We start from the raw sequence: 14,555 nt of genomic DNA on the forward strand, positions 1-14,555 counted from the left end.
TGGCGCTGTCTAGGCGGCATGTTTTTATTTTCGGTTGTCCTGAATGTGTTTCTGATGTGGGATAAGATTAAATATCGGTGCAGGGACAGTTGTAGGTGTTATGCAGCCACCTCAGATCCTACAGCGTGTGCTGCCGCTACAGCCACAAAATCCACTGAAACCTTGGCAGCCTGCACCACAGCTGCTACACCCCCCAAGATGGCCACTGCAGCTACTCAGACTCTAACAAGTCTCAGCACTCCCATGACAGCCACTGCATCTACTCAGACCCCAGCATCTATTGAATCTGTACCAATTGCTCCTGTAACCAGGAAGAAATACCAAAAGAAATCAGCTTGTGAAGAAAAGGATGATGATGACTCAGAGCCTTCTAAGGCAGAGCCATCACATGACCCAGGTGAGGGCCCTTCTCAGGCAGAGTTAGGGCCTGACACAGATGGGGGTTTCCTCAATCGTCCTTTTAAAGCAGACCCATCACAGAAGAAAGGTCCTTCTAAAGCAGAACTATCACAAGAGGAGGACTCGGATGTAGAGGTAACCTACCACTCCTTATCCCTGAAGAACCTGAGAAACATAAGGAAAGACTTCAGCCGTTATGACGGTGAGCCTATTATTACCTGGTTGCTCCGATGCTGGGATAATGGGGCAGACAGCATGCAATTAGATGGCAGAGAAGCCAGACAGTTGGGATCCCTGTCCAGAGATGGTGGTATTGATAAGGCGCTCGCAAGAAAGTCAAACACTATCAGTCTCTGGAGGCGACTCTTGTCAGCTGTAAAGAGCAGGTACCCTATAAAGATGATGTTATGAGTCACCTAAGCAAATGGACCACTATAGAAAAAGGTATTAACTACCTTAGAGAACTAGCTGTGCAAAAGATCATTTATAGACACCCACGGGAAGTTGTAGATCCTGATGAAGTGGAATGCAACTGATCCATGTTCCGAAAGGTTGTGAAGAATGCTCCATCGACACATACCAATACACTGTCAATATTAGTCTGGGGAGTGTTGCCGCTTGTCTGCAGCAAGCTCCGTTCGGTTGCTGGTTGGCCTGAGGCTATCCGCACCCCAGGGCCATTGAGCACTGACACCAATGTGAGGATGCAACAAATGGCGTTTATTTAACTGCGCAACAGCCTTATATAGTCGTCTTGTCCCGTACGAACTCGCATGATAATGACACATCCTGCTCCTTTCGCCACGCCTACCTTCCGTTACAGCCCGAGATTTTCCGGTCGCCGTACCCTAATCTACCTACAGGGAGAAGATGCTATGGCACGTTCTACTGTGGGTAAAATGGCTAACTGTATGCGACAGTATGAAGACAGTATTTCTTCCCCACTGCAGGCCCGTGTCTCGGCTGTGGAAAAACTGACTAAGGAGAACAAGGACTCATTGAAACAACTGTCAGACAAACTGTCCAGGATCGAGAATAAACTTGACTCTCTACCTACACAGGCGCGCGTTGCAGCTGTTAGGAGAAAACGCTCTCCTACAGGACCAGCTCAAAGGAAACAGAACACATCACGAGGTATCCTGTGGTTTGCCCTGCGTGGTTATGGGGAGGACATGAGCAGATGGCATGGACAACCTACCAGTACCCTACAGGCACGAGTACGTGAGTTGCAAGCTAACAGAAATACCAGAGAGAATTTTCCTAGGAGGATGGCTGCTCCAGTTACCAGTGAGCTACAGTGATCCAGTTACAGTGAGGTAACAGTGATCTACCCCAGTCAGGGTAGATGGGCCTCAAATCCCTTTTTCCCAAGTGTGAATAGGAGAAATGAAGGTCCAGTCCCTGTGAGCAGCATGAATCCATTTCTTAATTAGGGGGGCCCTGCCTCCAGCCAGGTGGAGGAGAGGGACAACCGAGTTTATTGGACTGTGTGTATTCGATGGCCTGGCACATCAAAACCACAAAGGTATCGAGCCTTGGTAGACACTGGTGCACAGTGCACCCTAATGCCATCGGATCATAAAGGGACAGAATCTGTCAGTATTTCAGGAGTAACAGGAGGATCTCAAGTGTTATCTGTATTGGAGGCCGAAGTAAGCCTAACTAAAAATGAATGGAAAAAGCACCCCATTGTGACTGGCCCAGATGCTCTGTGCATCCTTGGCATAGACTACCTCGAGAGGGTATTTTAAGGACCCAAAAGGGTATAGATGGGCCTTTGGCATAGCAGCTGTAGAGACGGAGGACATTCAACAGCTGTCTACCTTGCTTGGCCTCTCAGAGGATCCTTCTGTTGTGGGGTTGCTGAAAGTTGAAGAACAACAGGTGCCAATTGCTACTGCCACGGTGCACCGACGACAATATCGCACCAATCGAGACTCCCTGATCCCCATTCATAAACTGATTAGACAATTAGAAAATCAAGGAGTGATTGGCAAGACTCGCTCACCCTTTAATAGTCCTATATGGCCAGTGCGAAAGTCTGATGGAGAATGGAGATTAACTGTGGACTATTGTGGCCTAAATGAAGTTACGCCACCGCTGAGTGCTGCTGTGCCAGACATGCTAGAACTTCAATACGAACTAGAGTCAAAGGCAGCCAAGTGGTATGCCACCATAGACATAGCTAATGCATTTTTCTCTATTCCTTTGGCACCAAAGTGCAGGCCACAGTTTGCTTTTACCTGGAGAGGTATCCAGTATACCTGGAACCGACTGCCCCGGGGGTGGAAACACAGTCCTACTATTTGCCATGGACTGATCCAGACTGCACTAGAAAAGGGTGGAGCTCCAGAACATTTGCAATACATTGATGACATCATTGTGTGGGGTGATAGAGCAGCAGAAGTTTTTGACAAAGGGGAGAAAATAATCCAAATTCTTCTGAAAGCTGGTTTTGCCATAAAAAGAGGCAAGGTCAAGGGGCCTGCCCGGGAGATCCAGTTTTTAGGGATTAAATGGCAAGATGGTGTCGAGTTCCGGATTTAAGTTCCACCTCCAAAGCAAATCTAGAAATAAAATGCAGACAGCCCCCCCGAGAGGGAGAGAGACCCGCCTAATTAGTCAAAAAGGAGCAAATCTAGAAATAAAATGCAGACAATCCCCGTCCCCTGCTCCCCGAGAGAGAGAGAGACCCGCCTAATTAGTAATTCCAGTGCAGCCCATGTGCGGCGTGCCTGGTTCAATGCAGACGGCCCGCGAAAAATATAAATAATTCCAGTGCAGCCCACGTGTGGCGTGCCTAGTTCAATGCGAACACCCGGTATGCTTAACCTGCCTGTAGGTAAAGCAGCCCCAGAAAATCCTGACCCGAAATATTAAAGATTCATGATCCTTGAGTTCAGACAAAGCACAACCGAGGCACGGTATCAACAAACTTGGCTCTGACTTTATTAGGTCCAACACTGAGGCAACTCAATATTCAAGGAAAAGAGAGAGAGAGAGAGGTAAAAGAAAGAAACAGAGAAAACAGTTGAAAGAGAAAGAAAAAGAAAATATTCACCACCCTGAGATCCAGCGGCGTCCCGCGGGAAATGCTTCCTTCCTACTTGGAAGATGGCGGTGAGGGTCCCACGTGTTGAAGTGATCCAGCCTCTTTTATAGAGTTTTTCGGCAGAGTCATGTGACTGGGAGCCGTCAGTCAACAGTTCGCACCAATCACAGGTCCGAAGGCGGGACATGTCCGGTTCCTGTGCCGTAGGATTGGCCCCTTGCCAGGCTGTCACCGGAGACACGCATCCGGAGGCGGGTGGAGGGCGGGCGCCTAGCTTATTGCGCCATCTTACATTGCCAGGCTCAGGCATTCCAGGCAGCCGCCATAAGATGTTGCCCGAGCACGTGGTTTACGATTTCTGAGACAATGCTCAAAAGGAAGGGCCAGATTCCCACACCACCCCGTGGCTCAGAAATCATCAACATATAGTCAGTAGTTTGATTCCAGGGGGTGTAGAAAAGGTCGATTCCAGGGGGTGTAGAAAAGGTCGATTCCAGGGGGTGTAGAAAAGGTCGATTCCAGGGGGTGTAGAAAAGGTCGATTCCAGGGGGTGTAGAAAAGGTCGATTCCAGGGGGTGTAGAAAAGGTCGATTCCAGGGGGTGTAGAAGAGTTAGGACAGAAAAAGATAACAGGTTAAAAGAAGGAAAAGGGAAGAGACAAGGAAATGTAGAAAGGTAAGGATAGAAAAAGATAATAGGTTTTGAAGAAAGACAAGGGAAGAGTAAAGCATACAAGGAAATAAAGATAAGTCCAATGACTTGTGATTGGTATCATTCTGATAAACAGAATGAGTCACCTCTTCTTCTTTACAGAAGTCTAACAACAACAATATCATCAATAATGATAAATAGCTTTTGATAAAGTTATAGTGCAACTATAACATGTAAACAAAATGAGAAAAAGTTATACAGTGTAAACACATTTCCATTATCATCAATTTTCAGGAAACAATTACAGTCATTTAACTTTGGCACAAACTCCTTCTTCTGTTAGCAGGTAATCGAGAACCAGCCAATCTTGATTGGCTCTCGAGCACCGCTGATTGGTTCATTGGTGTTTCAGGTTGCGGGTCCATAATACTCAATAATTCGTTGGGGATCATATAATTTGATTCCCAGTTCTTAGCTGCCAATTTTGAGAAGTATGAAGCATATCATCCCAATATACCATACCCCAGTCCAATTTTTTGGTAGTATTTTGAATGCATGGTGCCCGCAAAACCAATAATGACCTTTCAGGGTTCGCATCCCATTTGCAAAGGACTTGGCCATGGTCTTGCAGGGCGGTAGTCCTTTGACTCAGATGGTTCCCAGGCCAAAGGGGTTCCCTGTCACACCACAGTTAATGCAATTAATTTAATTCCATCCCCATTTGCATTACCATGCTCCTGCTCATTGTTTCCAAACACAATTTGTACCTAATATTTCCCCAAAGTGAGTGTAATCAGTGGGGGACCAGAAAATCTTCTCCCACCAGGGACTGATTGTAGCACCCTCCCTTTTGGGTGTAACTAATACAATAGTGACCAGGAGCAGGGTGTTGCATAGGCCAAGATGAGAGTGATTCTTTTCACAATCCACTCATGAGCAAGAGAAATGGAGATCCACAATCAACTTTTCAGACCAAATGGTCCGCCACACACCCAGCAATTAATAAGCTTAAAAGCTTGAGTAACCAATTTTCCCAACAACAAGATCTCATTTTCCCCATGTTAAACCTGAGAACACGGAAGCAAGGTTCTCGCCGGGTAGGCTTTGAACAGTATAGGCGAGACAACATACAACTGCCCAAAACAATTTGTCAATAGTGATAAAGGCACATTGCAAAAATTATTAAGGCTATACAATTTAAAACTATACATTCAATCAAAACTTCCATTAAAAGTTGCTTTCTTCTTCTGCTTTTCTGAACTTCTATCTTCCGACCTGCAAAGGAACAGAAAAAGAAACTTCTCGGTCCTATTAGTGAAAGGACCGGATGAGGTTTTAGTTAAAATGATGGAACAATCCATCGTGTATTAATTTTATGCTCCTTTCCCAGGGCATCTTTTGCTTTCCATGCATATTCATTGAACGGAGCAACAAGTACCAGGGGAACTTCTCCCACGGTAGGGAGTTTTACCAGTACTGGTTGTCCTGGATGATAAGCTGAATTTTTGGGGTGATCTGGACCCTTGGGGGCAGGTATGATTGTCGGGGGCTCCGGATAAAAAGCTGTAATTTTCGGACTGCCAAATTTTCCCCACCGGTTGTTCACCAAAGTGAGAGCATCCCATAACCGGTTTGCCCATCCTGGGTCATGCGGTTTTAGGAATCGCTTTAGTAAGCCATTGGTCCTTTCCACTATCCCATTTGCTTGGGGGTAGTAGGGAGTGTGGAAAGTCCATTTGATTCCTTCTTCGGTTGCCCAATCCTGAACCATCTTTGCTGAAAAATGTGAGCCATTATCCGATTGAATCGATTGAGGTTTTGGGAAAGAACTAAACCATCCTTTTAAGGCTTGGATGGTGTTTGCCCCGGTGGCTCGGGCAAACACTTCTGCCTGTACCAGTCCTGATACCACTTCCACTCCCACTAACACATATTGCTTTCCTTCTGATTTGCGGAAAGGTCCAATATAATCTACTTGCCAGGTTTCCCACAGTCCTTTTCCGCTTTTAATGTGTAGGGGAGGGCTGTCTAGGGGATGTCTGTCGAGTCGGTGGCGGCATAAGCTGCACCCGGAAATACATGTTCGACAGTTCTCCCTTGTGACAGGCCAGCCTCGAGCCTGTGCTTCGCAGTAAAGGTCTTTGGCTCCTGTGTGTCCTCGTTTGACATGTAGCCACTCCAATAGTCTCTCCCAATTTTCTATTACTGATTCATTTTGTAAGGGAGCCAGACGAGACAATTCGTCCACTTTATTGTTCAATTGGCTAGTTAGATCGTCACTGTTTTGGTGAGAGGCCACCCAGGCTATGGCAAAATTCCCTTGTGTGGCAATTCTTAAAATGTCCTGCCACTTTTCCTTTTGCTATACCGGTATCCGGTTGACTTCCCACCCATTTTTCTCAAAGAAAGGAAGCCACTCGGTGCACTCCTTGGAGACAGGGAGAGAGTCAGTGTAGATGTAGACAGGAGAAGAAGATTGAGCCTCATGTTGGAAAACACTCCAAACAGCAATTAATTCACCCACTTGTGCACTACCTTCACCTTCTGTTATGATTTTCTCATCAGTCTGGGCTTGTAAAGCAGCAGCTCGATACTTCCACACTTTTCCCTCACGTTTGGCTGAGGCATCAGTGAACCCGGTATTTGGTAATTGCTTGGAAAATGGAAGCACTACTTGTATGACAGGAGGTGGGAGGTTATTCTCATGATCTGGAGAGAATTCCTCCTGTATAGCTAATTTTTTAGGTGTGCCTTCTGATACGTTAAAGATGCTACAATAATGTTCAATTTGTGCATGCCATTTCTGTACAGAAGCTCGTTGTGCCACCCCGTCAGGGGGAGGGGTCCCTGCTATTTCCTTAAAGGGGCCTCTGAGAATGATTTGTTGCTGACGAATGGTGTGCTCAGCCACTAGTAGTGCTAAGCTTACCACAAATAATTCTATTATCCACAACACTCTCCTTCGAGATGTACTATCTCTCTTCAAATTTACCAGGTTTGGGCAAGAGGGCCTCGCTAGAGGACACTTTGCCTCCATACGCCTCACATTTTTAGGTCCTGATTTCACTGGACCATATTTCCACCCATAGTTAATCAATTCTTGAGCTACTTCCCCCCACGTCCACACTTTTTGTCCTGGGATATAGCGATCCGGGGTTACAGCTCTGATTAAAGCAGCTGTCACCCGTGCACTCTGAGGGGTATTTCTGATAGTACCTTGCAATTGAATTCCTAAGGGTTTCAATGAATCAGGCAAACCTCTAACCAGGGGAGTCATCCTCTCAGGATCTACCGGTATCATCATTGGGGATTCCTGCCTAAGCTTCAATTCCCGATCATACATCATCTGCAAACAAGCCGCCTTGTGCACATTCTCCACAAGCTGATCCACCGAGCCTGTAAGCGCAAGAGGATCTCCCCTCTCCAAGGGATTCAAACCTCCAGCCCAATAAGCTGCTCGCTGAGTGAGAGACCAAGGGGCTCTATTATCACCAGTAGTCAAAAACACTCCAGGTCCCCAATATCCCTCAGCTTCTCTTTCACTCAACAGAATCTGATCACCACCAGTTAACGACACTCTCCACACATACTCGTTCTCAGACTCCTTTGGACTGCGTGAAAAATCCCTTTTCAACTTAGCCAATTCAGTTGCTGTGTACGGCACCTCCTTAGTAACCATCTTAGGATTATGGTCCTCACTGTCCTCATAAGCATATTCGACCTTAACCAGCGGTCGAAGGGGTTGCGTAGGACCCTGCGGTAAATCACATCGTGTCCTCGCTTCCTCTGGTTCCCCCTTACGGTACAAACCATCCCCTTTGTGATCACCACCAGGGGACGGGGCTGCATCAGCTGCCTGTGCACGACTCCGTCGCCCCCTGCAGTCACAAGCACGTAAGTTCTCCACAAAAGCCTCCTGCAAACACCTTACGTTCTCCCGCTCATTCTCTACTTCATCCTGCAGAGTTTTAACCCTTTCCTCCAATTCAGTTTCTTTCCTCTAAAGTTACCAACCGATCTTGCAACAACCGCACCAAAAGCTCTTTTGCCTGCGGCGTCTGTGCCGAGTCCTCCAACTCCTGTTCTTGCGTTACATCAAATGCACTCAGAATTGCACCCATTCTCTCTAAGTTATTGATACCTTCCGAAAACTCAAGGATCCTGCCGACTACGCCAATTTATAAATGTCGGGTTCCGGATTTAAGGTCCGCTTCCAAAGCAAATCTAGAAATAAAATGCAGACAGCCCCCCCCGTCCGCCCCCCCGAGAGAGAGAGAGGGAGAGAGAGAGAGACCCGCCTAATTAGTCAAAAAGGAGCAAATCTAGAAATAAAATGCAGACAATCCCCGTCCCCTGCTCCCCGCGAGGGAGAGAGAGAGAGACCCGCCTAATTAGTAATTCCAGTGCAGCCCACGTGCGGCGTGCCTGGTTCAATGCAGACAGTCCGCGCGCAGGGCCCGCGAAAAATATAAATAATTCCAGTGCAGCCCACGTGCGGCGTGCCTGGTTCAATGCGAACACCCGGTATGCTTAACCTGCCTGTAGGTAAAGCACCCCCAAAAAATCCTGACCCGAAATATTAAAGATTCGTGATCCTTGAGTTCAGACAAAGCACAACCGAGGCACGGTATCAACAAACTTGGCTCTGACTTTATTAGGTCCAACACTGAGGCAACTCAATATTCAAGGAAAAGAGAGAGAGAGAGAGGTAAAAGAAAGAAAGAAACAGAGAAAACAGTTGAAAGAGAAAGAAAAAGAAAATATTCACCACCCTGAGATCCAGCGGCGTCCCGTGGGAAATACCCCCTTCCTACTTGGAAGATGGCGGTGAGGGTCCCACGTGTTGAAGTGATCCAGCCTCTTTTATAGAGTTTTTCGGCAGAGTCATGTGACTGGGAGCCGTCAGTCAACAGTTCGCACCAATCACAGGTCCGAAGGCGGGACATGTCCGGTTCCTGCGCCGTAGGATTGGCCCCTTGCCAGGCTGTCACCGGAGACACACATCCGGAGGCGGGTGGAGGGCGGGCGCCTAGCTTATTGCGCCATCTTACGTTGCCAGGCTCAGGCATTCCAGGCAGCCGCCATAAGATGTCGCCCGAGCACGTGGTTTACGATTTCTGAGACAATGCTAAAAAGGAAGGGCCAGATTCCCACAGATGGGTGTCGCCAGATCCTGATACAGGTGATCAATAAAATAACAGCTATGTCCCCACCAACTAACAAAAAGGAAACACAAGCCTTCTTAGGCGTTGTGGGTTTCTGGAGAATGCATATTCCAGATTACAGCCAGATAGTACGCCCTCTTTATCAAGTGACCAGAAAGAAGAATGATTTTCAGTGGGGCCCTGAACAACAACAGGCTTTTGAACAGATTAAACAAGAGATTGTGCATGCAGTAGCCCTTGGACCAGTCCGTACGGGACAAGATGTTAAAAATGTGCTCTACACCGCAGCTGGGGACAATGGTCCTACATGGAGCCTCTGGCAGAAAGTACCAGGGGAGACTCGAGGTCGACCCCTAGGATTTTGGAGTCGAGGATACAAGGGTTCCGAGGCCAATTACACCCCAACTGAAAAAGAGATACTGGCAGCATATGAAGGAGTTAGAGCTGCTTCAGAGGTAATTGGTACTGAAGCACAACTTCTCCTGGCACCTCGATTACCAGTACTAGGCTGGATGTTCAAGGGTAAGGTTCCCACTACCCATCATGCAACTGATGCTACATGGAGTAAATGGATTGCATTAATTACACAGAGGGCTCGAATAGGAAACCCTAATCACCCAGGAATCTTAGAAGTGATCATGGACTGGCCAGAAGGCAAAGACTTCGGAATGCCACCAGAAAAGGAGGTGACACGTGCTGAAGAAGCCCCACCATATAATGAACTACCAGAGGATGAGAAGCAGTATGCCCTGTTCACCGATGGATCCTGCCGTCTTGTAGGAAAGCATCGGAAGTGGAAAGCTGCTGTATGGAGTCCCATACGACGAGTCACGGAAGCCACAGAAGGACAAGGTGAATCAAGTCAATTTGCAGAAGTAAAAGCCATCCAGCTGGCTTTAGACATTGCTGAATGAGGAAAGTGGCCAAGGCTGTATCTTTATACTGACTCATGGATGGTGTCAAATGCCTTGTGGGGGTGGTTAAAGCAGTGGAAGCGAAGCAACTGGCAGCGCAAAGGTAAACCTATTTGGGCTGTTGAACTGTGGCAAGATATTGCTGCTCGGCTAGAGAAACTAGTCGTGAAGGTACGTCATGTAGATGCTCACGTACCTAAAAGTCGGGCAACTGAGGAACATCGAAACAACCAACAAGCGGATCAAGCTGCTAAAGTGTTCCAAATAGATTTGGACTGTGAACATAAAGGTGAACTATTTTTAGCTCCGTGGGCTCATGACACTTCAGGTCATCAAGGGAGAGATGCAACATACAGATGGGCTCGTGACCGAGGGGTAGACTTAACCATGGACTCTATTGCACAGGTTATCCATGATTGTGAAACATGCGCCGCAATTAAGCAAGCCAAACGGTTAAAACCTTTGTGGTATGGGGGGCGGTGGTTGAAATATAAATATGGGGAGGCCTGGCAAATTGACTATATCACACTCCCTCAAACCCGCCAGGGTAAACACTATGTGCTTACCATGGTGGAGTTTCCAACCGTCCGGTGGTTGCCATACTCTGTGCCCCATGCCACTGCCCGGAACACTATTCTGGTCCTTGAAAAGCAAATCTTGTGGCGACATGGCACACCAGAGAGAATTGAGTTGGACAATGGGACTCATTTCAAAAACAGTCTCATAGACAACTGGGCCAAAGAGCATGGCATCGAATGGGTATATCACATCCCCTATCATGCACCAGCCTCTGGGAAAATTGAACGGTATAATGGGCTGTTAAAAACTACCCTGAAAGCAATGGGGGGTGGAACCTTTAAAAACTGGGATAAACATCTGGCACAAGCTACCTGGTTAGTTAACACCAGGGGATCTATCAGTCGAGCTGGCCCTGCTCAGTCAGACCTTCTACATACAGTAGAATGAGATAAAGTCCCTGTGGTGCATGAAAGGAATCTATTGGGAAAAACTGTCTGGATTCTTCCTGCAACGGGCAAAGGTAAACCCATTTGTGGGATTGCTTTTGCTCAAGGACCTGGATGTACTTGGTGGGTGATGTTGCAAGATGGTGGAGTCCGATGTGTCCCTGAAGATGATCTGATTCTGGGTGAGACTACTTAATTCTGAACTGCATGATGTTAATTGCTGCATAATACTAACAGTGTTCATAAGTGTCTTTCAGGTTAAGACAGTGGTGATGAGACCGGAGCTAGCTGCAAGTGGCGTCCAGTAACCTCCTCGAGACTGACATTTTGAACCTGCAACCCGTGGGCATGAACCGTGACAAAGCTCATACCATCTCTCCTGCCCTGAGAGACTGCTAGCCAGATGGAAACCCACAATCCTGAACTAAATGAACTTGATGAACTTTTTGCATAAAGATGAATCATAAACTAGTGATATGTGTATATATATTTGAAAATGAAAAGGTAGTGGTGATCTGAGTATGATGTGAAGGGTATGGAATAAGGGGTGGAATGTCCTGGTTTGGCCCAAACCAGGCCAATTAGTCTTAAAGAAACCAAGGTCACTGCTAAATTCCTCACTGCTTATGAGTGAAGAGCTGAAGGGGGCTTGCACCTGCAGGGAGGAGCAGACAGGGCAGGTGACCCAAGATTGACCAACAAGGTATTCCATCCCATACAAGTCATTCTCACTTTCCTATTTATCACTAACCCACTGCCTCCTGGAGGTGGGGCCCAGGAGGGAGGGGCCCTCCTGTCTTCCACTGATTGGTACCAGCTTTGCCAATTCTCTAGTTAAAAGCCTGCAGGTGTGATGGCAGGGGAGCTACTGCATTTTCCCCTCTACCTGTGCTGGGGGGAGCAACTCTGCCTGAGGAGGATTTCCAAGCTCTTGATCTTGCTTTTGTATATATTTGTATATATTTTATTATTCTTATTATACTCTTTTTCATTACTATAGTTTATTAAAACTGTTTTAACTTTCCAACCCATAAGTCTCTCTCCCTTTTCCCTTTCCCTTAGGGTGGGGGTGGAGAGGGTTAACAGAGAGTGTCTGCCACAGGTTTAATAGCTGGCCCAGCTTTAAACTGTGACAACCACATATCTGAAAAGACATTGCAAAGTTTAGCATTCACAGAAAAAACAACTTTGTCTACAGCTATTACAAGGTCATACCTGAAACAGATACCATTGGCTGTTCTTCATCAGAAACTGCATGTGGCTTTGTTAAAGGTAATAAAAAGAGATCAAGCTTGGCCCTTTAAACAGAACTATAAAAATAAGTATCTTGGCTCTTAATTTTAAGACTGTTGATAAGGAAAGAAACTGGCAACACTTTGGGAGCACCAAAAGCAAGAAAAACCTGACTAGAAAAAACAAACAATGCACAGATTGCTAAAACAGAAAGCATTACTCCTTCTTCACTGTGCATTAGCTTTCAGCCTGTAAAGATTATCTTAGAGGTCACCTTCAGAAAAGGTCCCAGGGACCAGCCCCAGTTGCAAGTGCAATTACTAAGATAATGAAGTAATAATATTTATTTAAATTAGAGCAGGTTATCATTACATAAGGAACCCCTTGATATGTAGGGAAGACAAATTCCAAAATAACATATATTCATACCGAGATGAAATACATTTTGTACAATGTATTCTAAGAAACAGAAATGAAGATAAATGCAAAACATTTCAAAGGAAGTTGGTCATTCTCATCTGACCATCACATGATGAGTAACAGATGAAAGCCTGAGGATTGATTTTCTTTAAGATGATCAGGATTTGTTCTGAAGTAGCTTTTTTTTTTTTTTAAAAAAAAAAGCTATTTCAGGAACTTTTAAATAACCCAGGGCTTTAACTTACTTGACTGAAGAAAACATTAAAAATCACAAAGGACTAGGAACCATATTATTTGCGCTATGTTAGCAGTCACTGAACTTGAATCCTCACCTCCTAGAAGTCACTAAAAATAGAAGTCACTAAAAATAGGACTCAACACAATTCAGGGAAGGGTGTAAACTATAGTGTCTTCCTTAAAGCGATAGTTCCATTTAGCTGAACGTAAAGATTTTTATTCCCACATAAGGAACTAACATTATACTAAAGCAAAAAAAAAAAAAAAAAAAAACCACCAACAAAAACAACAAACCACAAAAGCACGGGGCACAAAATTCTGTTCCACTCTCTTTTGTTTATATCCCTTTACTTTCCTCAACCTCCTAAGGTGGGCCAATTAACTCAATTACCTAATTTCTGTACTGTTTACAGATAAATGCATTTAAGGCTTTGCAGTTGTCTTCATACAATAAAGTCAAATTGTGAAAATATTTCAATTAACCTATACAAACTCTTGCCTTAACTAAAATTTGATTTTGATAGTACCATCTCAAAAACTTAATTTAATGAATTACCACACAGTGGAGAAAATTAGCAACAGCCTAGCAGCTTTCCCCTGGGGTCAGTAACTTCAAATTCAATCAATACCCACTATCCATCACACAACTGGTACTTGGCACACTGGAAGGGCTTGATCACAGGCTCACTTGTGATCTTGTTGATCCACTTTATCACTTGTAAACAATTATCACTCATCAGTCTCACACCAGTTTGAGAATATGTTCACATAGTACTACTGTCAAAGCCACTTCTCTCTACAAACGCTGAAAGCACTTTTGTTCTCACCTGTAAGCTGCAGCCGGCTACCTCTAGCTGCCACAACACAATGCGGGGTCGTGCCATGAACCAGGTGAGGAAGCTGAATAAACTCTGAAAGTAAAGCCCTGTGTCCCCTCTTTCCAAAAAGCACCAAGGTAGATCAAAAGTCCAAGTCTTGATCACAGCCCAGCCCAAACAGCTGTGTCAGCACAACTACAACAGCAATCTGCAGGATACTGAGGAGAGTATCTTCAACTCACACTACTACCAGAAACGACAAACTTCAGCACAGGCGATTGCTTTCTCAACTGACATATGGTTAATCCATGTGTCAACACATGGCTATAGGAAATAAACCAGATTTGCCTAAACAACATTTGCCTTTTGAAATTTGCCTCCAATATTGGTACTGTTGTGGATAGACACCTAGTAGCAGGATGAAAAAATTTATTCAAAGCTGTTGCAGTTACTCCCCCCAGCTACCAGGACCACTCTCCCATGAAGGTTTGCAGCCTAGTGTATTCGAATAAACCAAAGTCAGACCAGGTTACCTTAATCAGCTGGACTGAAAATTGCATTGACTCAGGAGCCGATTCATAAACAGGTCCAACGTCCTTGTCTCAGAGTGAAAAACTGGGGACAGTACCAGCATCAACCATTTAACATTAACGCACTGCCACGTGCCTTTGAAGACTCCCAATAAGGTGACTATACGCATT

This window comes from Nyctibius grandis (assembly GCF_013368605.1).
Source record: "Nyctibius grandis isolate bNycGra1 chromosome W unlocalized genomic scaffold, bNycGra1.pri SUPER_W_unloc_2, whole genome shotgun sequence".
Classification (NCBI taxonomy): domain Eukaryota; kingdom Metazoa; phylum Chordata; class Aves; order Nyctibiiformes; family Nyctibiidae; genus Nyctibius; species Nyctibius grandis.